The sequence below is a fragment of the Notolabrus celidotus genome, chromosome 13, assembly GCF_009762535.1.
Source record: "Notolabrus celidotus isolate fNotCel1 chromosome 13, fNotCel1.pri, whole genome shotgun sequence".
NCBI lineage: Eukaryota > Metazoa > Chordata > Actinopteri > Labriformes > Labridae > Notolabrus > Notolabrus celidotus.
In genome coordinates this window covers 9,485,411-9,512,810 of record NC_048284.1, presented here as the reverse complement: position 1 = coordinate 9,512,810, position 27,400 = coordinate 9,485,411, and the positions used below count along the sequence as shown (strand labels likewise).

General features: G+C 39.9%; 1 protein-coding gene and 1 long non-coding RNA gene across 2 annotated transcripts in view; one reads left to right on the top strand and one right to left on the bottom strand.

Annotated features, from left to right (window-relative positions):
• The window catches only part of LOC117823648 (disks large-associated protein 2-like), a 141,683-nt gene that overhangs the window by 34,983 nt on the left and 79,300 nt on the right, over positions 1-27,400 (top strand). The gene's annotated exons all lie outside the window — the stretch shown is intronic.
• Positions 1-27,400, bottom strand: part of LOC117823649 — a 113,643-nt gene that overhangs the window by 26,600 nt on the left and 59,643 nt on the right. The window contains exon 4 of the long non-coding RNA XR_004633447.1: positions 2,258-2,507. This is a non-coding gene — a long non-coding RNA (uncharacterized LOC117823649). The remainder of the gene's footprint in view (positions 1-2,257; positions 2,508-27,400) is intronic.

Below are 27,400 nucleotides of genomic sequence, written 5' to 3'. Positions count from 1 at the left end.
CAGCGATCCCACAGCTAGAAACAGATCTTTAGCCTGCTGAGATGCAGGTCACATTGTGTGTGTGTGTGTGCGAGTGCGTGTGTGTGTGTATGTTGTGACTAACGCTCTGCCTCTGTCATACTGTTGAATTAAGAGCATCTTCAATCTGTTTTGAGCTTGATGGCATCAAATTCAATCCCGTCTTCAGCTCTGAAACTTTTGTTTTTTTAAGCTGGAAACATAATTGTGATTGAATTAGAATTTTTTGGGAGAACCAAAAGCTGAGGTTAATACAGAGGGGGGATTCACCTGCTCCTCAGGCTACTTAAACAATTTAAATCCACATTATTGGATTGGCTGGAAAATGCTTTGTAACAGGGCTGTTTCTCTAAGCTCCTGGTTGTTCTTACAGATGGGATCTGGATTAAGCTTTTTCCTCACTTGCCTCTGTGGGAGATTTTTTTGTGTGTGTGCCACTTGTAATATATGTATTACAGTTAGAAACTGTGAACACTGAGTTAAAAGGGACATCAGAGAAATTGTTTTGTTTTTTTAAGATATAATTTTGGCGCATTTTCTTTGCCATTGTCCATCGGACTGGACAGCTGAAGAGAGACAAGAAATGAGGAGAGCAGAGAGCAGGGGAAGACATGAAGCAAATGGTCAAAGCTGGGACTCAAACCTGCGACGAGAACTACATCCTCTGTATATGGGGTGTAGCTAGACAGCTAGGCCAACGGCACCCCAAGATGAATTGAATTTATGATTTAATATTTAATATAACCTGTTCTTGAGTGGTGGCAGATGACCTAGAGTTTGCTTTGGACTAAACCAAGCCGGTCTCAAAATATGAAGCCCATGTGGAAGTGTTATAAACTGCAGTTAATCGAGCATCCGCTTGAGGCTGGCTGCAGAAACACAGGAAACCACATACACACCAATTCAAAAAAGACGATCATTACAGCAATAATAAACATGTTTATAGCCTGGTTAAAAAAACAGCTTGGGTCTGATGAGATAATTTCTCTATCGGCACACACTGTGTGGAGGTGAATTTTTTTATAACGCTACGGTTCAGGAGATATTAAGATTATGAGTTTTGCCCAAATAAGGACATGACTGACTTGACTGACAGGTGGGAACACTGTCACTGTTAGCTAGTTCAACATTTCCAGTGCTTCAGAAACAGATGGGTGATGTCACGGGTACTACGTCTATACAGTCTATGGATTAAGCTCAGTCATGTTAGATCAAACCAAAAAAGGTGTTACAGCTTACAAATCTACCTCACAAAGTGCAACTCTCACATTCGTGTAGCAGTGATGTTTTTCCAAAAACATCATCTACAATTGTTAAAACATTTAAAAGGGACATTTTTCTGCAAAGTGAGAAATTTAACTTTGAATAACATCAGTAAATTTGGCTGTTCATCCTTGTAAGGTTTGAGAATAGCAACCTCTCTTTGGTTACTTTCACTCTAATATAGGGATAAAATGATATAGGATCTGACTATTCCACCTTTTAAGGAGCAGGCAACTAACTGTTAGATTTGTAAGATGAGTTGCTTCATAAAAATTATAGTACTCTAAATTTACTTTGACATTTTCAAAGATATAAGGACTTGCTAGTTGGTCTACAACAGCCAAGGCAAGGTGTTATCATTCACAGTACCTGAAGAAAACAAATCTTGGCAAGCCCGTCGGAAGATTTATCAGTGGCACTTTGGTTTTGGCAGCTGATAATAAATAAAGAAATAAAGATGAAAAATAAGGATTAAAACAAAGAAAATAATAAAATCCTCACATTTGAGGAGCTGGAACAAGACAATGTTTCTCTTGCTCAGGATTCTGAAATGTGAGGATTGGCTGCTGTTCTCTCTCTCTTTCTTTTAAGACACTTGTAAAGTAAATATTTTTATATTATGGACTCTGTTTGAACAAAATAGTGAGGGGTCTAGTGAACTGTGAAGGACTCTTTCCAGCATGTTTTGATGCTTTAGAGACTGATAATTTAATCATATCAGCTCAATGATAACCCTAACATCATCTATAATTAAAATATATACGGTTGCAGCCCCAAGTTCATTTGCATTATTTTATAAAGCAACAGACTGAGACTCGGCTCATGAATGCCTGTATACTGAAAAGCCATAATTTGGGACTTCAGATGTCCTTTCACACATTAACTTGTCACCTCTGCAGCAGAAAAAAAAAGAAAAGTATTTGGTCAAAGAAATATTTCCACCAAGCCGCTTTTGTACAAAGAACAGACATCTTACCCGTTGGATGAGTAATGATAGGCCATCATTTTGACACCATCTGCTGCTCTGGTACCGTGGCTCTGTGAGAGACTGCCTGTGACCTTGGGGGAGGCAGGGCTGGATGGGCCTGTCTGCATGACATGGACTCTTGTTGCCAGCTGTCCATTAATTCTGGAGACTGTGTGATGAGTCAGTATTGCTTGCCTACGATTGAGGATTTATCACCAGACAGTTGACGATCAGTACACATTCGGGATGAGATTCAAGTCTGTAAGATAAAAAATGAATTGTCAGGGTTCCCACGCGTCTTGGAAAACCTGGAAAACCTGGAAAACAGTTGACCAGTTTTCCAGTACTGGAAAACACCTGGAAAATGGGAGAAAAAGTAAAATGTCCTGGAAAAGCACATATAGTCCTGGAAAATTATTCCAACATGGCTGCGTGCGACCTGACCCTATTAACAAAACACATCCCCATTCATTGAAAGTTGAGTGCACGCTGTGCTGGAAAAGACAGCGACACTGCGCAACTTTTTTCACATCTTTTCTCCTTCACTTCATAATCATGCATTCACAGAAAACGGGGGTATATTGTTTGTTTTATGGTACATTAACCTTGTAGAGTGCTCTTTTGATTCAAAGAGTCTTAAATTTAAGTTATAGTGTGACCAGTGGAGTCAGCAGAGTGCTTGGGGGTCTGTGTCTCACAACTTTCTCTGCAGGCTGAGAGCTCAATTACCGTACTCTAGCTCAGTTGTTCTCAAAGTGGGGTCCTGGGACCCCTGGGGGTCTGTGAACCATAGCGTGGGGGTCCGTGAAATAATTTGAATACATTTCTAATAAATTATAAAATTGTGCTGTGTCATTACAAAACAGCATACACCATTGTTATGATACCATTTGGTGGCTCGCAGGGATATGTAAGTCTTGCTACTGTTACTTTTCTGAAAGCGTTTAAGATCAATTACTTGAAAAGTATAAATGCTGTCATGTTGAGTCCACAAGGAATGAAATGACCCTCTGTTTTAAAGTATACAAGTGGTATTTACTTGATTCAAATTTAATTGTTATCAGTTTATCACTATGGTACAGGTCTGAAGTATTTACATTGATACATTTTACAATACAAATAGTTCCAAAGGCAACTAAGAGTGCAAATGGTAGTAAGCATGTGCTTTAGTGATGGGAAGTTGGGCTCTTTTCAGAGAGCCGGCTCTTTTAACTCAGCTCCCAAAGAAGAGCCGGCTCTTTCGACTCCAGAACGGCTCTTAATTTAGGATCTTTTGTTGCCTTATATTTTACCTTAACTTTGCAAAAACTAATGGTTTGTGTTGAAAACCCTTTAACGTACCGTGTTTTTATGAGCAGCCTTATAATTGCCCAATTTTGTGCATTTCTGTTACAAAACCATTCTCACCCTGATCCTAGGGTTAGGGTTATGATTAGGGTTAGGGTTAGGATTAGGGTTAGGGTTGTGATTAGGGCTAGGGTTATGATTAGGGTTAGGGATAGGCTTAAGGTTACGATTAGGGTTAGGGTTGTGATAAGGGATAGGGTTAGGGTTGTGATTAGGGTTAGGGTTGTGATTAGGGTTAGGGTTATGATTAGGGTTAGGGTTAGGATTAGGGTTAGGGTTGTGATTAGGGCTAGGGTTATGATTAGGGTTAGGGATAGGCTTAAGGTTACGATTAGGGTTAGGGTTGTGATAAGGGTTAGGGTTGTGATTAGGGTTAGGGTTAGGGTTCAGATTAGGGTTAGGGTTAGGATTAGGGTTAGGGTTACGGTTAGGGTTCAGATTAGGGTTAGGGTTAGGATTAGGGTTAGGGTTAGGGTTCAGATTAGGGTTAGGGTTAGGATTAGGGTTCAGATTAGGGTAAGGGTTAGGATTAGGGTTAGGGTTAGGGTTCAGATTAGGGTTAGGGTTCAGATTAGGGTTAGGGTTAGGATTAGGGTTAGGGTTGTGATTAGGGTTAGGGTTCAGATTAGGGTTAGGGTTAGGATTAGGGTGAGGGTTCAGATTAGGGTTAGGGTTAGGATTAGGGTTAGGGATAGGCTTAAGGTTACGATTAGGGTTAGGGTTGTGATAAGGGATAGGGTTAGGGTTGTGATTAGGGTTAGGGTTGTGATTAGGGATAGGGTTAGGGTTAGGGTTAGGGTTAGGGTTCAGATTAGGGTTAGGGTAAGGATTAGGGTTAGGGTTAGGGTTAGGGTTCAGATTAGGGTTAGGGTAAGGATTAGGGTTAGGGTTAGGATTAGGGTTCAGATTAGAGTTAGGGTTAGGATTAGGGTTAGGGTTCAGATTAGGGTTAGGGTTCAGATTAGGGTTAGGGTTAGGATAAGGGTTAGGGTTGTGATTAGGGTTAGGGTTAGGATTAGGGTTAGGGTTAGGGTTGTGATTAGGGTTAGGGTTCAGATTAGGGTTAGGGTTAGGATTAGGGTTAGGGTTCAGATTAGGGTTAGGGTTAGGATTAGGGTTAGGGTGAGGGTTCAGATTAGGGTTAGGGTTAGGGTTAGGGTTAGGGTTCAGATTAGGGTTAGGGTTCAGATTAGGGTTAGGGTTAGGATTAGGGTTAGGGTTCAGATTAGAGTTAGGGTTAGGATTAGGGTTAGGGTTCAGATTAGGGTTAGGGTTCAGATTAGGGTTAGGGTTAGGATAAGGGTTAGGGTTGTGATTAGGGTTAGGGTTAGGGTTCAGATTAGGGTTATGGTTAGGATTAGGGTTAGGGTTCAGATTAGGGTTAGGGTTCAGATTAGGCTAGGATTAGGGTTAGGGTTCAGATTAGAGTTAGGGTTAGGATTAGGGTTAGGGTTAGGGTTAGGGTTCAGATTAGGGTTAGGGTTCAGATTAGGGTTAGGGTTCAGATTAGGGTTAGGGTTAGGGTTCAGATTAGGGTTAGGGTTATGATTAGGATTAGGGTTAGGGTTCAGATTAGGGTTAGGGTTAGGATTAGGGTTAGGGTTCAGATTAGGGTTAGGATTAGGGTTAGGGTTAGGATTAGGGTTAGGGTTCAGATTAGGGTTAGGGTAAGGGTTCAGATTGGGTTAGGATTAGGGTTAGGGTTAGGGTTCGGATTATGGTTTGGTTTAGGGTTAGGGTTCAGATTAGGGTTAGGGTTCAGATTAGGGTTAGGGTTAGGATCAGGGTTAGGGTTCGGATAAGGGTTGGGGTTAGGGTTCGGATTAGGGTTAGGGTTCGGGTTAGGGTTCGGGTTAGAACCAGAACTAAACTTAAGTAAACAGAACCAGAACCAAACTCATGCAAACAGAATCAGAACCAAACTCAAGCAAACACAGAACGTACCAGAACTGAACCAGAACCGAAGCGAACCGAACCAGAACATTCCAGAACTAAACCAGAACCGAACCAGAACCGAACCGAACTTTACCGAACCAGAACTGTGCCAGTACCGCACAAGAACCGAACCAGAACCGTGCCAGAACCGAACCAGAACCGAACCAGAACCGAACCAGAACCGAACCAGAACCGAACCGAACCAGAACTGTGCCAGAACCGCACAAGAACCGAACCAGAATTGAACCAGAACTGAACCAGAACTGAACCAGAACTGAACCCGAACCAGAACCGAACCAGAACCACACCGAACCGAACCAGAACCGAACCAGAACCGAACCAGAACCGAACCGAACCAGAACTGTGCCAGAACCGCACAAGAACCGAACCAGAACTGAACCAGAACTTAACCAGAACTGAACACGAACCAGAACCGCACCGAACCAGAACCGCACTGAACCGAACCAGAATCGTGCCAGAACCGAACCAGAACCGAACCAGAACCGAACAAGAACCCGACCAGAACCGTGCCAGAACCGTACAAGAACCGAACCAGAACCGAACCAGAACTGAACCAGAACCGAACCAGAACGAGAACCTAACTCAAACAAACAGAACCAGAACCAAACTCAAGCAAACATTATTAATGTCCTCAGGTTGGCATTGAGAAAAATCCGATGCCTCAGCTTGGATGGGCTGATCTGATTTCTCCTCTCAGTGAGTATTTGCCCGGTCTTCAAGAAGACTCTCTCTGAAGGAACAGATGAAGCCACGATACAGAGCCTCCCCTCCATCACCTGTATCCTATATCCTCACATGTGATTTGGCTGCATGGCTGCCAAGCTGACCAATCAACACAAAGTTCTGCTGTGAGCAGAGCTGGGGCTGAGCACTGTGAGAAAAAAACGAAAGGAAAAAACTGGGAGCCGGCTCTCTCTCTCGATGCGAGCCGGGTCTTCTGATTCACTATAAAGCATCGGCTCTCAGAGCCGCAGCTTTTGATCATGACACATCACTAATGTGCTTAATCTGTGTTACAATTATGAGGGGTTCCTTGGACAATTTTCTCACCTGTAAGGGGTCCCTGGCTCCAAAAAGTTTGAGAACCCCTGCTCTAGCTAGTAGGAGTGCAAACTCCCGATAGTGAAAACAAACAGAACAAAAAGAGCGACACAGCTCCACAGAAACTCCTAGACTCCTAGACTACATGTCTTTCAATGTAGACTTCCACTGAGAGGAACATATTAGACTATTTAGGAACTAAATTAGGAACTAAATTTAGACTGTCATACCAGCTTGATCATCAATGAAAATGCCCTGGAAATGTCCTGGAAATGTCCTGGAAAATGATCTCTGGAAAAGAGTGGGAACCCTGATTGTAATTCTCCTTATTAAACAGGAGGGGGAGTTTTCTGCCTTTGGCTTCTATTGATTGACGTCATTACGATTTTGACTTCTGTAGATGAAATGAAGCACGCAGGCTGTTTTTGAAATCGCCTACTATACTCGCAGTATGTACTGATTTGGCCAAAATTCAGTATGTAGTATGCAGTATGTGAACAAGAGAGAAGGCTGCAGTATGCCAAAACTCCCCGGATGTCGTACTGATTCAGGGAAATTTCTCGGTATGCATCGGACCAGTCTTCCTCACATACTGTTTCCCACAATGCACAGCGCTAACGTTCCGCTTTTTCTAGATGGGGGCACTCAGTTTTTAGTAGGGATGCACCGATCCTACTTTTTAGGTCCCGATACCAATATCGCTACCTGGGCTTTGGTATCTGCCGGTACCGATACTAGCCGATCCGATCCAGGTATAGATTTAACAATCTCTATTCCTAGTGCTAAACCAGAGGCTGGAATCCATTAATTTCAAGGATCCGGAACAATTAAATCCAATAACCTGTCCGTTTTTTCACACTTTGAATTCATTAATAGAAGGTTTCTTGCTTCTTTGCAGTAGGCTACAGCCAGTGGCGTAGAATTGCGTATGGACCGTAGGGACGTGTCCCTACCAATCTCAATCGATGGCTGAAATGTCCCCAGAATTACATTAAGGTTGAAGGGGAAAAAAATGCGCCTCATGCGACACATAAAGGGTTAAATCCTTTCCCACTTTGGCACTGCCTCCGAAACACGTCTTTGAGACCGGTCTGTTTTTTGGTTGGCTTAGCTCCCTAGACCAGTGTCCCGACCAATGTAAAAATCAAACCTAAGCCCTTGGCTACAGCTGACGTAAACTTCCTCCTTTGGGCTTCCATTATATTTTTCAGCGTGACCGCCATCCACTGAAACATTACGGCTGCACATGTTGCAAGTTTCCGGCGGAGTTGTTAGCAAAAGAAGCATGTACCTAAACTGCAGAGCCTCTGTCCATCATGCTCCACCAGGAAAAAATGCACAGACCGGCTGGCGCTGATGACGTAGGAGACGCACATGGCTGTTGTAAACACAGAAAAGCATAGAACTGAGATGAATAGATCTGCCATATGGATCGGCACTATATATCTGCCCTTTGTCACCGATATCCGATCTAGCTTTTTGAGTCTGATCTAGCCGATATCCGATACCAGGATCGGAGCATCCCTAGTTTTTAGGTGCTGTGAAAATTATAAAATTCCATAAAAACCACTTCTTAACCTTTTGAATAAAAAATGGAAGCTAAAAAAGCAGTTTCACTATCATCTTGGCCATTATTTACTTCCACTTTCTGAAACTGGAAATCTGGCGCACGCCTGACCCAGCATACTGCATAACACATCGAAAGGAACAGTCGTATTACATACTACCTTCAAACGCAGTATGTAGTATTCAGTAGTACGTACTTCATAATATATTTCGTTTCGAAAACAGCCACAGACATGGCAGCAGCAGGGGAAGATTCCAAAGTAGAGGCTGCCAGTGTTTCCAAGAAAAAAACTAAACCTGAGTAGTCCACCAAAATAAAATTTTCAAACATTTTAGCTTTTTTTCCATTTAAGATTTCTATCTACTCTCGAAAAGCTAGAGGAAGGTTTCTACTTCTCTCTTTATTCATCATGTACGTGTCAAGTGTAGTGTGGTGCCAAACCTGCTGTAGAGGTAATAGAGAATGTTTTGACAATGTCATAATATCTTTATTTATTTGACACTTTTCAAAAACAAGTTTCAAAGTGCTTAACAAATAAAACAATTAAATTGAATAACAATCAAAACAAGGCAGATAAGAGTTAAATAAAATTAATCACCACTCAAGACAAGGCAATAACAATACAGTGTAAAATATAAAAGGAAATAACAAATCAGTAAGATCCGACAGTCATGAAAAAAGATAAAAGTAAGTGAGAGGAAGAGATTTAAGGGAGGACACTGAGTTTGCCTGTCTGACATCTTCAGGCAGGGAGTTCCACAGCTGGTGACCCAAACTGCAGATGCTCAGTTACCTTTACTGACCTGTCAAGATTTAGGAACCAGCAGTAGGGCCCTGCTAGGAGACCTCAGGCAGCAGTCAGGCTCATAGGTGGTAATCAGTGAACAGATATAGGCTGGAGCCTGTCTATATTTTTGATCAATTGCAATCCTTGAATGTTGCGCATGCTGATTGCTGGAATAAAATGCGTTACAATAGTCAAGTCTGGAAGAAATAACGTGAACAAGCTTGTTCCTCTAACTGGTGGTACTAGTTGCTTTTTTTTAACTTTTTATTTATTTTTTTCTAATATTAACAAGCATAAAGCACAACAAAGTATACACACACATAAATATAGTAAGGGGCTTTTTCTCAATATCTATATTTGTTTTTTTATGAAGTCTTTTCCTCACAGCAGTTATCACCACCTGTCTTTTTATTCTGGTAATCAGTCCATTTGTTCCAGCGTTGATCATGGGTCCATGCATTAGTCCGCAGATAATGTGTCAGTTTTTTCATGGAATATAATTCTTCCACTATGGCCAACCACTGTGCTGGACTTGGAGGATCCCTTTTTAACCAGTTCCTTGTGACGGCCTTTTTTTGCAGGCAAGAATCAAGATTTTAAAAAGGTAGATATCCTCTTTAGGGATCAAGTCATTAGGGTTCATGCCCAGATACACAATACGGCCGTCTCTTGGGATCTTGTAACACAGAATATCTTCCAAAGACTGAATAACACTATCCCAGAATGTTTTCAATTTTACTGGTGGTACTGGTTTACTTTTTTTTTTCTTTTTTAAAATAAATACATGCTGATTTTCAGATCAGGTACTACAGTAAAGGTGTGAGGCACAAAACTTTGTATCTTAGGAATATACCCAGATTGCTTTCCTGTTAACTCTAAGTGTAAGACTCTGATCAACTTTGGCCTTTTACAGGCCAGGAGGATGGTTGCTCTACTTTGGAGAGAGACTGAAGTATCCTCTACACAATCTTGGATTAGAGAGATGGCAATGTGTGTTACACTAGAAAAGTTAACCTATGTAATTAGGGGTGAAACGCACAAATTTGAAGAGGTGTGGGCACCCTTAATGGACTTTCTCAGGCAACTATAGACTATACTTATCTGTAAGGCTATTGAGTGTGACAATTTTATTTTATTTTTCTTAATTTAATTGTAGCCTATTATCATTATTATTGTGTGTGTTTGTGTGTATGCAGCGATGGCTGCTTTTATTTTATTTTGCAACTGGTGTGGTATGTGGTGATGATTTCTGTATGTTCTTATTGACAATCAATAAAAAGTATTGTTAAAAAAAAAAGGTGTGAGGCACTAAAAAGGGAAAACTAAGCATATCAAAGAACAGTTTTTGGAGGCAAGCTCTGTAAGGTACAACATAAACTGCTTTACCACCCTTACAAATTATCCTGGCGAAATGACACGATGAAAGAAGCTAAGTCAATATTTTGAACCAGGAGTTGAGTGCATCATTACACCTCCATCTTGTGACACATGCACTGTAGATTATGGCTACTTGACTGGACATCATCATGCATATTTTGTTTCTTCAAAAGCATTTGAGGGATTTTACCTCATTAGACCGTTGTGGCTGACAGCAGACTTTAGACACTATCAGTGTGAAGACAGTGAAATCTGACATGTTTGACACTTTCATGTTGGAAGGAGCTATGCTGGTTTTTCAAACTAAAATAAGAGCCTGTCACACATCCATCTTTCACTTTCCTCACAAATCAAAGTCAGAAACTGTCAGTGCAAACAAACACAACAGTTGGAGAAGTTGCTCTGCAGAAAGGTGTCGTGAGGAGCCTTACTTGATATTTCTCATTCATACTACTGCTGGTATGGCTGTTGAAAAGTTGCATGACATTGCGCTGCTTGATTGAGACACATCAAATTATGTTTAGGTTTAGCTGATTGGTTACACAATGACTGAGCTCTGGCTTTTACAAATCAGGGGCGCAATTAAAACACGAATGTGATGATGGACGGTGCAGAGGGGCGTGAACTAATCAAGACACCTGGATTAGACCAACTGGAATTACAACAGAACATCACTCCTGCCTGACGACTTTCTTCTAAAGCTTTTGTTTTAACCCTGCAGCTAAACAGTCATGCTCTCGAGTCAAACATTAAAGTAAAGTCACATTTGCACAAAAGAGGTGGCTAAGGTAGCAAATTAGAATGTCTGAAACTGTAATACATCACTATGCTAAATACAGGAATAATAAAACCTCCTCTGACAGTTTGAATTATTAGCGCTTATGGCAATGTTCTATGGTGGTCACTTAGTTATGGTTCAGCAGTTAAAAAGTCATTGCAGGCTGGGGGATTTGGGGTGCAGAGTGCAGATTATTTTTTAGCCTCAAACTGTTTTTTTTTAAAAGAATTGCTAGTTGCTAAAATCCCATTTTCTAAACTCTGCATGCAAAAACACAATTACATTACTCAAAATGCAAGACTTTATTTTCAGCTCTGAGGCACATGTTGTTCATCAAATGCACTACAATTCAAAATTGCATCTAAAATGTATCTCAAATCACAGCAAACCAGAGTCTATATCTATTTTGTCCTATTACCCAGCATTCTTACTGATCTTCCCGTTGTGTAAGAAGCTTGATTCTGATTGGTCAAAACCCCTTGACGGCGCCTTGACAGTGGTTATTAACATTCACTAACATGAGCAACGCCAGAGGCAAACTGATCACACGTCTTGTCAAATCAATCCGCTGAAAAGAGTCTCGGCACATTTAGCTTCTGCTTGTTGACACCATACCACAGACCACAAGGTTAGGGGAAACCGTTAGCTTCCGTTAGTGTCATTTTGGTAAGCAATGTGGCAGAAACGTTAGCTTTGGTTAGCATACTAAATCGGCAGGCTATGGACGTTTACATATTGGATCCTGTCCATCAATATTAGCAACGGCAGCAGAGCAGGTGAGAGAAACTTTACGTTACCGGTCTCGAAAAAGAAACTTAAACCATGAGCGGTGATTATAGCAGCAGGGTTCAAGGTTGTGACATTTGCCATGTTTATTTAATTTTTTTAAGTTATGTTTTTAGGAATTTTTGCCTTTAATGACAGGACAGCTGAAGAGAAACGGGACATATGGGGAGTAGAGAGCTGGGGAAGACATGCAGCAAATGGTCGACCGGCCAGGAGTCAAACCGGCAACCTCTGTGACGAGGACTGTAGCCTCTATATATATACGTGGGGCGCTTAAACCGCTAGACCACCAGCACCCCACCACGTTTATTTTTAAAGGTGTGTGAACCGCAGAGCTCAGAGAAGAAGAAGGGCTGAATAAGGACAGTTTCATATTAAATCAACTGCAACAGGCAGATAAGAATTCATCACTATGGAACGCTAAATGCCATGGAATCACTGGGACTATTCTTTATCCTGAAATAGAAATAACTACCTGCTAACCATACATTATCTCTTCCATAACACCAGCAGGTTGTCTTCAATGACATCCAGCAAAACTACTGTAGATCCATTAATCGCTAGAAGCTTTCAAAAAATGCATTTGTTTTCATGTTGCACCTCTAACTGCACGTCATAGACGATGTGGAATCCATGGTTTGTTTGTTTTTACCGTTAAATCCAGAATAAAGGTTGCCCCGGTATTTAAGACGCAGTCTGTGTTTGTGAGCCTCCAAGAGAGTTTTTTTTTCTTTTTTTGGGGCATCTTCACCTTTTAATGGACAGGACAGCTGAAGAAAGACAGGAAAAGTGGGGAGTAGAGAGTTGGGGAAGACATGCAGTAAATGGTCGAGGCTGGAAATCGAACCTGCAACCTCTACGACGAGGGCTATAGCCTCTATATATGGGGCAGGCTTAGCCCACTAGGCCAACGGCGCCCCAGAGAGGTTTAAACTATCCTCCTGCGTGACGATTCCCATTGTATCCAGCAAGGTCCAAAACCTGCAGGTTCTGTGCAGCTCTTTCTTGCACCATCTGTTTTCATTTTCCCACCCTCCCAGTTACAGTTGGGCTCAGCTTACAGTAGCATTAATAGTTGTGAGGGACAGTCCCAGTATCTGCTGTGACCAATGTACCCCCGACATCTACAGGTCACTTTGTGTCTTCAACTGAAGAGTCTTTTCAATCAAACCGGCACACAACAAGTTTTGTTTACTTGATGGTGTTTTCTTTAAATGCATGATTATGGCATAATGGGGATGTTAAAAAGTAGCAACCACTAGTCTGGGCTGTGTCACTTTGTATTCTCTGCACAGCTTGCTCTTTGGAGCACTGTCCTCTGGGTAAAATACTGCAACATCTCTCTGTGCATTTCATACTTTAAGACTTCTCTGTGCATTTGATGTACAGGACGCAGCTCACTTTAATGATAAATAAAGGAAAAAGTGCGTCTTCTACACTGAATTTTTACAGAATTGCATTTATAGTTTTACTGTGAATCACTTTATGTATTCTGGGTTAGATGTGTAACATGCAGCAACATACTATGAGTCACAGTTGGGGTGATCCGCTGCACTTCAGCTTGATATGAGTTGATTTAGCTTGGCAATCCAGTGCATCCCAGGAGAGGACACATAATTTCAGGAGGTAAAGGAAAAACTCAGAGGCACACAAACAGTTTGTGCCTTTAGTTAAAGGTGTAAATAAAGTTAGTGAGTAATGTTTCAATGTCAGTTCATCATCTTCAGAGTCACTCCAACTGAAGATGGACTGAGGGAATGTCGAAACATTGAAACGTTAGTCACTAACTTTATTTGCACATTAAATTAAAATCACAACCTGTCCTTGAAACTGTCTGATACCTTGAGTCATGAGTGTACTTTAAAGAGGATTAATTGCGGGGTGCCATTGGTGTAGCGGTCTAAGCGTGCTCTCCATAGACGGAGGCTATAGTCCTTGTTGCAGCAGTCACAGGTTCAACTCCTGGCCTCGACCATTACTTTTTTAATTGCTAATATTTGTATTAATACTTACTATTTTATATGCTATTGTTTACTTTATACTGTTTTGCTGCTGTAACACTTTAAATTTACCCCGTTGTGGGACGAATAAAGGAATATCTTATCTATCTTATCTTATTTGCTGCATGTCTTCTCCCCGTGATTCCTATCCCTGGCCAATCCATTAAAGACGAAAATGCCAAAAAATACAACTTTTAAAAATGCTTAATTGATTACTGATTAACAGCAGCTTAGAGATTTTTCAGCTATATGAGATTGCTTTAACCCCCCGTTACCCTCAAATTTACGAACATCTGTTATCCATAGGGTCAATCTGACCCCCAGCAATTTAAACCTCTAGAAACTGATTGTTACCCAGGTTTATGTTTCAGGTACTTCATGTTTCCTTTAGGTTATAAACATGTATGTTATAGTGAGCTCAAAATCATTCAAAACAACAAAAACAGATGTGTGTAAAATGTTGACATTTCTTAAGTTTTACACAGCTAAAACAGCATGGGGTCAAATTGACCCCAAGAAACACCAATGCATTTTTTTTTTCACAGGAAATTGGAGGATATCAACATTTTTAATTTCCTGTTTTTTCTCAGGTGTCACCATTAAATGAGGAAAAGTCATGAAATATGAAGCCAAAAAAAAAAAATATGTTGATCATTGATTTAGAGACGTTAAACATTGAATGGGGTCCAATTGAGCCCAAGGATAATAGGAGGGTTAACTGATGAACAAAGGCAATGTAAGTTTATGTAAGTAGCACATTTTGGCAATAAGGCAACTTAAAGTGCTTCACTCAACGTTCCTTAAAGAATCACGATGAAGGTCAGAAAATAAAAATAAAAACATGTTGAAAGAAGAATTTTAAAAGTCGTTAACAAAAATGAAGTATGGAGGAGGTGTGGTTCCAGTCATTTAAAAATACAGTACACACTTCATTCCTACCTCAATCAATGCTATGGACACCTGCAGGTATTGCCTGTGTACTCAGTTTCTCTTTGTTTCAGTGGTCTGTGCATTGGGAATTATTACCAGCTGCACATGAAGAGGCTCTATTGTATAATAAAGGTTATGGAAATGAGATTTCACTGTTTAAGCATACTGTATGTAAGACAAGAAAGATCCATAACTAGAAATAGCTACCAGAAGAAAAAGAGTCATATGATGGTTGAATGTTGAATCGAAAGATAACTGTTTTAGATTACACACAAATAGAAGCTTTAGAATACAGTCCTTTCTGTTTTGTTGCATATACATAGAGTCAACATACAGGCCTGTGATTGTATGTGCAGTGTGTGTGGATGTGTGACTCAGGGTGTTTTGATTTATGTACTGCCTGGGGTTAAAGGCTCACATTACACAAAGCCCTGAGGCACATTTTATACGGTGGAAAAAGAGACACTGGAGGATTTTTTTAAAGGCTGTATTGATACTCCACACCGACAGTAACATGTCATCTCTCTCTGCTTCTCACCTCCCTTTCCTCTGCTTGCTGTACTGTCTAATGAAGCAGAAACACCTTAAAAACAGTCTGTCACTTCAGGAAACAGCTGCATTACAACTATGGTGTTTTGATAGTGCTGTGAGTAATCCCAGTGTCCATTGCTGCTGTCTGCGAGCTACCACAGTGTCTATTTTTCCCTTCTCCGGGGGGAAGAGGAGGGCTGTGCGGCTGACAGCCGAGGTCACCGTGCTTGTTTTTATCTTGGCTGGCGCTGTCACAGTCTTGTACTTTGAAAATCCAGAAGACCAGAACTGGAGAGTTACTTACGCACAAACTCACATCGCAAGGTTTTCCTTTGAAACTTTAAATCCGATGATGTTTGATGTTAGGGAGGAAAATCATGTAATGCTTAGTTCTTCTGACAAATTCTCATACGAGAATGGAGGGCATGCATGAAACGTGGATGTCAGAAGTTAAAAGCCAGTTATCTGGATGAATGAATGACAACATGACAGTATAGTGAGGTGTGTTTGATCATAAATGCCTGTCACCCTTTACGGTGAGTTTAGCATGTTCTTATGGCTCATTAAAGTGCCAGACGGCTCAGTGAACACTGCAGCAGCATGAGCTTTAATTATCAGGAGGAACAGGATAATCTGTCATAATGACTGATTTCTACATGTGCTCCTGTTGCTGAGTGCGTTTGGTATTTGCGAGCCGTAAAATGTACTAGTAATGCATTGCTTTGACTTGCATTTATCCGTTCTACTCTGTTACATTATGGATGCTTGATTCTCCACTAATGATAAGTGCAAAGTTGTAAGCGAGCCCTACCTTGCAAAGCATCTCCCACTGACATATCTGGTGTTGCCTGGCAACCACTAAGCATTTTTGTGAAGGGTACCCTTATAGCCGTATTCAAAAAAAGGCACGGTGAAGGCTAAGTTCCTTGAACTGCTACTGTGGGTGTTTGAATACTGAATACATTATATTTCTCAGCAAACACCAGGAGAAGTGTTTCAGTCGTATTGTTGAGCCAACATCGTTGCCCCTGAGTTGCTCAGAGGGCTGCAAACCTTTTTTTTTTTTCATCGGCTGCAGAGGAAACAAAAGTAGAAGTACGACGCAAGAGATTGCACACTATTAAGAGTTATAGTTAAACTTTCTGTGGGAGATCAATAGGCTGTAATGCCTGCAGGGTGGTTTGAGAGTAGAGTTTATTGTTAAACGGAATCAAACGGATGCCGTGTAGCTGAAAGTTCATCTTCTCTTTTGGCTTCTATTGTTTGTTTAAGGAGCCGGCTGGAATGGCTAAACAAGTTTTATCACTAAAGCAAGCACAAAACACACAGTCCAGTGGTACTACTCTCTATGTGCTGGTGTTATTTAAGTAAAATATTGTAGTTATGGGAACACAGAACTCGGGATGTTAACAAGTGCTTAATAATTGATTGTTAACAACTTACTCGAATACGCAGTTTTGTTTTTGAAGCATGTTCTAATGTGAATCAGCTGGCTTAGGTGTTGTATGACTGCATGCACAGCTGTCTCAGTGTGTTCAAGTGAGGGGCTGCATTAAAGGGACATCAGGTGGACTTTCTTTATCCTAAAGATTATATTCTGGGGGGACAGATTCAGCCTAATGGTTAAGTTGTGCGCCCATATAGCAGGTGGCCTGGGCTCGATTCTAGCCTGCCGCCCCCCTCCCGCATGTCATTCCCCCACTCTTCCTAGTTTCCTACTGTATCCACTGTCCTCTCCTCTAAAAATAAAGGTGTAAAAGCCTCAAAAATATAACTTAAAAAAATATATTTTGGGGGCTTTTTGCCTTCATTTGTCAGGACAGCTTGATCAGTGGGACAACAGCACTGTAGCCTCCATACATGGGGTGCCTGTTCCACCAACTGTGCCAAACAGGCACCCCACCAGGTACAGTTGTAGATTTATCATGGAAACAAGAAAACAGGTGTCGGCCCGACGTGTTTAAGGTCATATGACTGTCATCATGTCCTTTGAAATGACTATTGGACATGTGCGGATTGCAATTGAGCATAAATATTTTTAAAGGCAAACTCAAGACCTACCTTTTTAGTCTTGCTTTTAACTAAGTTTTAGTTTTATTCTTAATAGTTCTATTTATTTATTATATCCATTTACAAATTTAGTCACTTTTATTCTACTTTATTTATTTATGTACTTTTTATTTATTTTAAGTCTAGCATCTTACGTTATTTTGATTTTTTAATATTTTAGTGTTTTATTATCTTAGAAATGTATTTTACTTTGGTGATTTTAATTTCCTGTTATGAGTTTTAACATCTTATTTTACCTCCAGTGTTTTCATTAAGATATCATGAGAGCGTGTCCTCAGTTCGTTCAGCAACTTATTTTCATTTTTTATTTTTCTATTTTACTTTGATTGTTTTTATTACTATTGTTGCATATATTATGTTCTTAACCTTAGGATTATGGGGTGGGTTTGGGGTCGGGGCTGGGGGTGGGATTTTTTTCTTAATTTATTCTATTTTGAAGTTATTTACAGCACTTTGTGTTACAATGTCATTGTATGAAAAGCGCTTTATAAATAAAGTCTGATTGATTGATTGATTGCGATGGTTGAACAAACGTTTCATATTTGATGTTTTTTGTAATGCAGTGTCTTGTTGTCTTCCAACTAAGAAAAGGTTTTGTAATTTTTTAATTGGGTTAAACCATTTGTTAATTCATTAACATTACTAATATTAAAGTGCCTATAATGTTATCTCTGTGGTGAGCATATGTCAGCCATATTGATAAGGTAAATTACGTCATGAGGAAAATTTTTCACAATGTCACCATCACAGCCAAATGACATGGTAATGGATTCAGAACAGCAGCTGATCTGCCTTTAACTGTAATTATTTCCACATCCTGCTTTTAATTTCATTAGCAGCCTTCCTCCATAGTGTGTGAACTGTGAGACAGCCAAATGAGAACAAATGAATAAGACTCTGGATCCATCCCAACTCTTGTGCAGAGGAATGTCCAGCTTATTGTGAAAAACCACAAACAGAAATGAATAGTGAAAATTCTGTCGCATGGCTCCTCCCTTGAGGAGAATAATGAAAATGTGATATGAGAATCCTCAAATCTGAGTTTCTTGGTGAATTTCATACTCTGCTTTGTTGAGCCACAGAGAAGCAAGAGGAAAATACCAAGTATCAGCTAGTTTTGCTTATTTAATTGATTTTTAAATTTTTTTTAAGTTATATTTTTGGCCTTTTTGTTTTTATTTGATAGGACAGCTGAAGAGAGACAGGAAATGTGGGGCGTAGAGAGCGGGGGAAGACATGCAGGAAATGGTCGACCGGCCGGGAATTGTACCGGCTACCCCTGCAGCCTCTGTATGTGGGGCGCTTAGACCACTAGGCCACCAGCGCCCCATTTAATCGAATTTTTGACTTGGCACAGGACTACAAAGACATTATTGTGAATCATTCAATCTAAGTCTTGAAAGCTAAATACCATTGAAACATGTGTAAAACATCCCACTCAGTTCTCAGCTTTAATTATGAAGCCATAAAAGAAAACTAACTTGGACTTAATTCAAGTTGTTCCCAAAGTGTCAGTTATGTTTTACTCTCTATGGCAGCTCATGAAAAGCATGGGGAAATTCACAATTTACATCATGAGTTGTTTGTGTAATGATGTCATTTAAAAAAAGGAACAAATGGCATCTTTTACACTTGAACTGAGACGAAAGGGTTTGCCACTGCAGATAACCAATTGTCTGAAAACTATCATTGTTTTGTTTAAAAAGGAAAGAAACAGGAAAACCTTTTTTTTTTTGCTTACCTTTTTTACATTTTTTTTAGACTTTATTATTGTTCACAGCTCTATCTTTGTGCATACAGTGTTGATTAAGGATATTTGCATACTGCGGGAACTGCTTGGCATCAGTCTCAATCGTTCTCTCAGCTACTTTCTACTCATCCCTATCCTGTTTGATTTTAATAGTTCTTTAAAAAGTGAATGTTTGAGTGAAATCACTTGTCTCTAAATGAGTGAGTGTATGCAGTCTTAATGGTTGAGCGAGGAGAGTTACCAAATTAAATGAGGGCTGTGCTGCCTTATTATTTATGCACATGGTGTCCAGCATCCTTGAGTAATTCTGATAAATCACTTTCCCTGCGGTAAAATCAATATGTGCGGCACAAACAACACTTCAACCCAAAACAAACCCTGATAATGCCCCAGATATGGAAGCCGTGTTTTTCCTCTCAGAGCTCGATATACACAGCATCAATAATGCATAAGAGGTTACAGGTTGCTTATTTCTGTAATTAAGTTAGTCCTAACCTCACACTACAGCGTCAATGAATCATTAAACAGAACATGAGATTGTAGCCGACTCAGGTCAGCAATGTCAGACTGTGACTACAGGGTAACATCAGGGGATTTCAAACAGTGGTAATTAAAAAAAAGAAATTTTCTTGGCACCTGAAACTGTTTGAAGCTACACTTGTCACCATTTGAATTTTTAAAGATATCTAATCAGCCTGTAGTTAACATGAAAAGTGTGAAAGTGACATGTCAGATGAAGTGATGAATAAATGAGTAAGCAGACAGAGTGAGCCGTGTACGGTCCGGAAGTCACTATGTTGAGCAGTCTTTGTTTGCCCTTCTTCCACATATAAAGTAACATTACACAACCTTTGTGTGAGTGGGCTGCATTCTGTTTTAGATACTTCTTCCTAAAACCTTTTTCTCTGTCGTTCCTAAAATATATATGTTATCCTCCAGGCTCTGGCATGGACCAACACATTGCTGTTTTTCATGCTTGATGACTACAAATGATATTACAGCTTTTACACTTGAGTGGGGGCTGAGGCAGTGAATAATAATAATAATAAAGTGCACTGCTCCATTAACTCCTGATAAAGTATAGGGAGTTAATGGAAAGTGAGACAAAAAGTGGCCGCCTGAGCAGGGTGGCACGAGTCTCAGGGAATGTACGGGAAGCTGACAGGGTTGCAATAACAGATAGAACTGGAAAGAGCTACACATCTGTATAGAATCGGCACATTGCTGAACTTAATGGAAGTCTTCAAGCAGGAACACAGTTTAAACCTTTTATACCAAAGTGACTTACATGCCAGGGTTTAACGGTCATATACATTCATACTCAGTGACTAAATGTCATGGTGCCTTTAAATTATGCCATAGCAAGAATCTTTGTGCATTTCATGTCCCAGTTGGTTTCCTTGGTCTCTGACAGTATTTCTGATATCAATTTCTTGTAAGATAGTATTTCATGTGATTATCAAGTTATCATATATTTGAAAATGTGGAAAGTATTAGGCAGCTACGTACAAATTTTGGTCCATATTTTTTACAAGGAAAGGTATTTCTGTGGCTTACATGCGTTTTCTCATTTTGTGTCGTATTTAGTTGGAGTGTAAAGATAGGTTGCAGCCTTGGGCGTCACAGTGGTGGGCCATGTAGTAATTCCTACCCAGGGCTTCCACGAAGGGAGGGTCCCCATATTTACCTGAAATAAAATTTCAGTTTTGTTTGAATTTGTTTTCTCGATGATTTATTCCCATCATAAATTGGAAAAATAATTGAGGCTGATTCTTAGCTCTTTATCTGGAAAAAATGTGGGGTCTCTCTCTGAGGCTAAATGCGTCTCACTCATAGACTGTTTAATAAATAGACGAAGTATCAATGAAGTCACCCATCTGTTTCTGAAGCCCTGTTTTGAAGTCGATCGTCAGTGGGTGCCATATTGGAAATGCTGAACTCAACCTGACGTCTGTTGAGCAGGTGTGAGGTAAAGAGGCGGGCCTTTACTCATTTTGCTAACAGCTACAGGGTGCCCACCTGTCAATCAAGTCAGCTATGTCCTTAAATGGGCAAAACGTGCACGTTTAATCTCTTCAAAAATAACAAGTTACAAAAAAATTCATACCCCATACAGTGTGTGCCAAGAGAGAAATTAGCTAGTCAGACATCAACTGTTTTTTTTACCAGGTTGTAAACATGTTAATTAATGCTGTAAAGACTGCTTTATTGAATGGGTGTTTATGTGGTTTCCAGTGTTTCTGCAGCCAGCCTCAAGTGGATGCTTGATGAAATGCAGTTTTTATCACTTCCACATGGGCTTCATATTTTAAGACTGGAGGTTGCCGCTTAATCTCACTTCTAAAGGACTTAAGTCTGGCTAAATATTACAAAAAATATGATATTGTCAATGAAATGTCATACTTCTCTCCTTTTTAGTATCTATCTACAAAGTCTAGGGTGTAACACAAAGTGTAGTTAGGGGAAGTTTTTATTGCGACAATTGTGCATGGACATGTGTTTACAACAATTCTGCAGGGTTGTTTTGGGCTGTGGTGATGGTGGGGCTCAATGTGTTCAATCTTTACATGGGGCCAAGAGGCAGGAATTATCCTGGTAGCACTTCTTGGTTGCAGCACTAGTAACATTGAGGACTTTTAATTCTACATCTCTGTCAGTTGGCAAGCCTGTCTTCCACTTCAATATATGACCTGACTAATAATTGTAATCCGTTGTCTGGAACAGCCCACTATCACAAAGTATAAAGACACTTTTATTAAAAAAGGGCCTCCCCTCCTTTCTTTAAAAAAAAAACCTAAGGACATTACGGTGAAAGGGATGTAATTTGAAGTCAGGATACTTTGTTAATACTCAAAATGTCAGCTGCTACGCCTCAAGTCTACTGAGGTTTGTGTGCTTTTCATTTTGCACATTGATTAATGAGAATTATGCAAATATGTTCACATTTACATATTCACATAAAAACACAACACCTTTTGTAACTCTGTTAACCTTTAGGATACTTGTCATGAGTTCATACTGTTACTAGACATTTGGTACGTGACAATGAAGATAATAACAGGAGTTCTTGCTAGTGTCTGCATAAATTAAAAAGTACATTTACATAATTGCTTTAATGAAAATATGAAAGTGATCAAGTGCCTTCTGTAATTTGATAGCACTGTGCAGAATCAGGAGGCAGGATCAGTTGAACATGAAAAGTAAATGCCTCACTTATAAAGGTTAGCATTAGTCTGTGATTCTCCCTAAGGATCTACTCTCGTTGACTCCAGCGAATCACTGTCATGAAACCGTTCTCCAAAGGGATTCCCAAACTTCATAGCGCACTATGCAGCATCACATTGTCAACACCTGTACTGCCATCTGAGAACATATCTCAAACCCCTGCCTCCATCAAAAATCACAATACCCCTTTCTCTGTCGCTATCAGAAGATTTGTATTTTCAGTGTCTTGCATCACTGCTCTGAGACGTCAACACAGAAATTATGATGAATAAATTATAAACAAAAGGAAATGTGATCAACCGAACTGAAATCTAAACCCCTTCCAGGTGCTTTTCTTTGTCACACCTGCAGTATTATTGTCACCTTTATTTCACACACAGCTGGGAAAACCATCATGACAAATAGAAACCACTGATAAATAATCTACAAGCTTTGAACGCGCACTGGAAAGAGATTACACACATAAAAAATTAATAACTGATGCTGTGCTACCTGAAGATAGTTTTCATTTTGCACCCGTTTGGATGGATCTCATTCTGAATGTTAATTGGACAACCACATACACAGATCTGAAGGGGAAAACAATGTCTGTATTTTGGCCCACCCCAAGGATTTCAAAGAAAATGTGCTTAGAGAAGAGCTAGACTCCCCTTTGATTAATTAGAGGTAACTGAACCCAATCAGCAGAAGAGCTAAAGGCTTCCCTCCTGGTTCTAGGGTCCCTGGGAAATGAGTGAAAACTAGAACCACACACAAAAAAAGCGAGCACACTTTTTCCCAATTTGGCAACTATCAGCACACTGCAGTCCTGCCGTCGCTAAGTAGCCTTATGCAGGGTAAGCTTTTTGAAATAAGACCAACATAACTCTGTCACTAATGCTCTATTTGCACAAGACTGACAAAATCTAGGACCTCAGAGATTTGTAACCACACAGTCCATGGATTATGGGCAATTTAAATCCTCCAACATCCAATTTGAAAAGTAACCCCACAATCCTAATAAAAGAAGTAATATTTTCTATCTGGAATGCAATTTCTCTCTTCTGTTCTCTCTACTATTATGCATCCCATGTAGAATACGTGCAGTAGTGTATTCTATTTTTAAGGCTTTTTGGTGGAGTCATTATGAAGCCTAGTGTTGGGCTGCAATTTACAAACTTATGATTTAACTATCATTTGAATTATTCAATTCATCAGTTATTATCTTGTTGAATGTTGGAGCTTGCAGCAAGTGAAACAACTTCCACCATTTTTCATAACCCTATGTTGAATTATTTACCTTTTTTTTCATTTTACCAAACCAGCAGTCAACAAAAGTGATTGTTAGGACCTGAGGTTAAAACTGGAAGATATTTATTCATTGTCTCCGGAGGTATGACAGCTACTTCTATAAATAGTTATTGCCGGTGTCTCTTGAGGATGTACTCACCCTCATGTCCTAGAAGTCCTAACATTGTGGCCTGTGTGACGTTTCGTTGGCTGTCCTTCAAATTGGCCAATTTGCTAATAGCTACTGTCAAGTCAGCCGTGTCTCTAATTTTGCAAAACTTATAAAAAATGCACCCCCTGTAAACTGTGGGCAGTTAGAGAAATGAACCATTCAGGCTTAAATCACTTTTTGTACCAGGCTGTAAACATGTTTAATTTTGCTGTATAGCTGGGCTTTTTTTTGCATGGGTGTGTATGTGGTTTCCAGTACTTCCAGAGCCAGCCTCAAGTGGACACTAGAGGAACTGCAGTTTTTAAGCTCTTCCGCATCAGCTTTGTATCTAACGGCCGGAGTTTACCACTTGGTTTTAATGCATATTGATAATTAAATCCCAAGTATATTTTAATCTAATAGAACCGAGTGAAACAAAAACACATTTTTTATTTCAAAATATCATTGTGTTACTTCTCCAAGAGACTAAAGACTAAGCATCCTGTACAATCTGGAATAATAATAAATAAACTGAGGCCTTTAGCGCACACCCATACCCTGTTGTCCCACAATGACAGGTGTGTTAGTTTGATTGAGGATAACATTTGTTATAACTAACATGGAAATCTTGGCTTCTCTACACATTTACTTTCATGGACTTTGTAAAGCTCTGCTTACACTTCAACTAAAGTGTTTTTTTTTCCAAGTTATGAAAATGAAAGCCAATTAAATAACAAAAGTAGAAATAAACAAACACTGTATGACAGAATTCATTGTGTCAGGTTAGAGAAAAGAGCAATGCTGTTGTGACAAAATTAGAATGATGAGAACAATTCAAATCATTGTTTATTTTCCTCATCATTTTGCTGTAATTGCTCATGACATTTAGGAATTATTGTAATAACTGTTTCCTCTTCATTCAGAAGTTGTTTTACTTCTGCATATTGTTTGTGTCTTGAGGGTCATATTAGATGGACAGGGGGGGCAATATCAAAGATTTTGAATGTACAACAGTCCACTAGTGTTAATGAAAACAAAACATGCCTTCATCAGGGTTTTTATCATCAGTGATGTATTTCTGGCTGATTTTCCATGATTTGTCATAGAGGAAAGGTCGAACAGTTTTCATTGGTGAAATCAACACTGATGGGGAGACTTTTAGAGCTTGCAGAGATTGCAAAAAACAACTCTTCTCAACAAACAAGCGGATACAAACTGTGTTTTGTTAAATATGCTTATCACTTCAGGAAACCAAACTATAGCTGGTTGTCAGGCTTGTTCAAGGCAGCCAACTTGACGTCTTCTGTTTGTTTATTGGTAATGCAGCAAAGGCAAGAGCTTTTAGGGTAAAGTTTCAATTATATAGCACAAATAAAAACTAGTAATTTTCACCCTCTAAAGGTCAGAATCACAGATAGGTTTGCTGTTGATCTAGCCCACACGGCTACACGGAAACGACTAAAACATTAATGAACAGTCAAAGTATTGAAGGTTGATTTTGTTAAAGGAACATATCGATACACTACAGCTCTGGATAGATGATGAGTTAAAGCGCCAAAGTAATTACTACCAGGTGAACAAAGACCGGAGGCATTTAACGTCTGCATGATGAAGTCATCCATAGTAACTGTATGACTCATTGTCTTTTCACATGCAGGTGGTAGCTGTTAACATCTACAGTATAATTGTATAGCACAGTAAAGCTCACAAGAGACTCCTGAGGGTCGTTAACAGCTGTCTGCTCCTTCAAGTGGAAGGGACAACACTGAAGATTTAAAGGCATCGCGCTGACAGGCGTGCAGGTGTTGCTTTAGTCAAAGGAAGAGAGACTCCAGAGGGGATTTTCTGTATTTCAGTATTTCTCTCCATCGCCAGCGGCTGGATGAGGCTTCAGCTATATAAAAAAAAAAAAAAAAACACAGAATCTGTTATATAACCAGAGAGATGGGCATTGGGGTTTGCAACTTGTAGTTATAATTAAAGTTCCGCTAAACCCTCATTAACCCCCATTAACTACAGAATAGGAGGTGATTAATCTGAAGTGAAATTTTCAAGAAGTATTGTCATGTTGAAAGGCACTTAAGGCTGATTTGAGAGATTTTGTGACTCACAAAGATGGATTGAAGTGTGAGGTTTTTATCTTTCTCTAGGTCTGGACTTTTATGACAGTTTACTCACACAGACATAATCTGACAGTCAGTTTTTATAACATCCATCCATCTATCCATCTTCCTCCGCTTATCCAAGTGCGGGTCGCAGGGCTGTTGATTTTTTTTTTTTATAACAGCATTACTGAATTATTTAAAAGCCTGATTATGAAGAAATAGAAGAGTTTTGAAAGGTGGAAATACTTTAAATGATCAGGGACTTTCAGCATGCTGAAATTGACGCAGGAAAGAAATCCAAAGTGTGTCTTCATGAAACGAAAATAAGATGAAATGACGTCCCGATACTTCTTGACCGACCTTCAACGCCCCATAAAAATCTCCTCAGCATCCTAATAGGACATGACCTCAGATACCCCTCTGATATAAGTTTGCTCAGGACTGTGTTCTTTGTTTGTGTTTGGATCCTGGGTAGATGTAATCAATGCAGGAGCTCTGCCTCATACAGAGAATGTATATTTCCCCCCTGACTGTCCTGAGATGCTCTACCAATCAATACATAGGAAACTCTATTGGCTGACTGCGCACACAGATGCTAAAGACCACAGAGGCTGACAACAGCAGAGGGGTTTGCCTTCATGTCTTAAGGCATAATTTAGTATGACTTGAGAGGTTGATAAAGGAGTTTACTGTAAAAGGAAAATACCCAGAAAAGATGCATATCCATTGGCTGTTCCACCAAGTTCATATTTCAACCCTGCAGTGAATGTGAAAGAATGAATTAACAAATTAATAAATACATGAATAATGCAACAGACCACATAAATTAATAGGAGACAACACCACAGAGCAGTACATTTTTCTTGCTGCTTGGCACAGTTTGAATCAAGCACCCTGGAGTTGTTTTTGTTTACTGGATACTGAGAGACTTCAGTATAGCTAGTGGTGGTTATTTACTTCCTGTTTTTTTGTGCTGAGCTTCAGACATCTCAGAACTAGAAACTTTGCCACTTCCTGCTAGAAAATAACAATTAAACACCACCTAAAGTCAGAGTTTCTACTTGTAAAATTGGACCAATGCCGAACAACCAACTAATTTAATGAGATTATTATCATTACTATTTTTTTAATTTGGCATTTTTGCCTTTATTGGACAAGACAGCTTAAGGGAGGCAGGAAATGGTGGGAGGAGAGCGGAGCAACCACGGACAGAAGTTGAACTAGGGACCCTGACCAGGACCCCAGCCTCTGGGGTGTGCGCTCAAACCAGGCGGCAACCTCTGGTCTAATAATACGAGTCCAATGTGGACAGTTCAACGAAGATCCGCTTGAGGCTGGCTACGGAAGTACCGGAAACCACACACACACCAATTGAAAAAAGACGATCTTTACCAGCCTGGTACAAAAGACGAGAGTAGTCACACACTGTACGGGGGGTGAATTTTTTTCTAACGCAGCATTTTCGAAGATATTGAGATTACA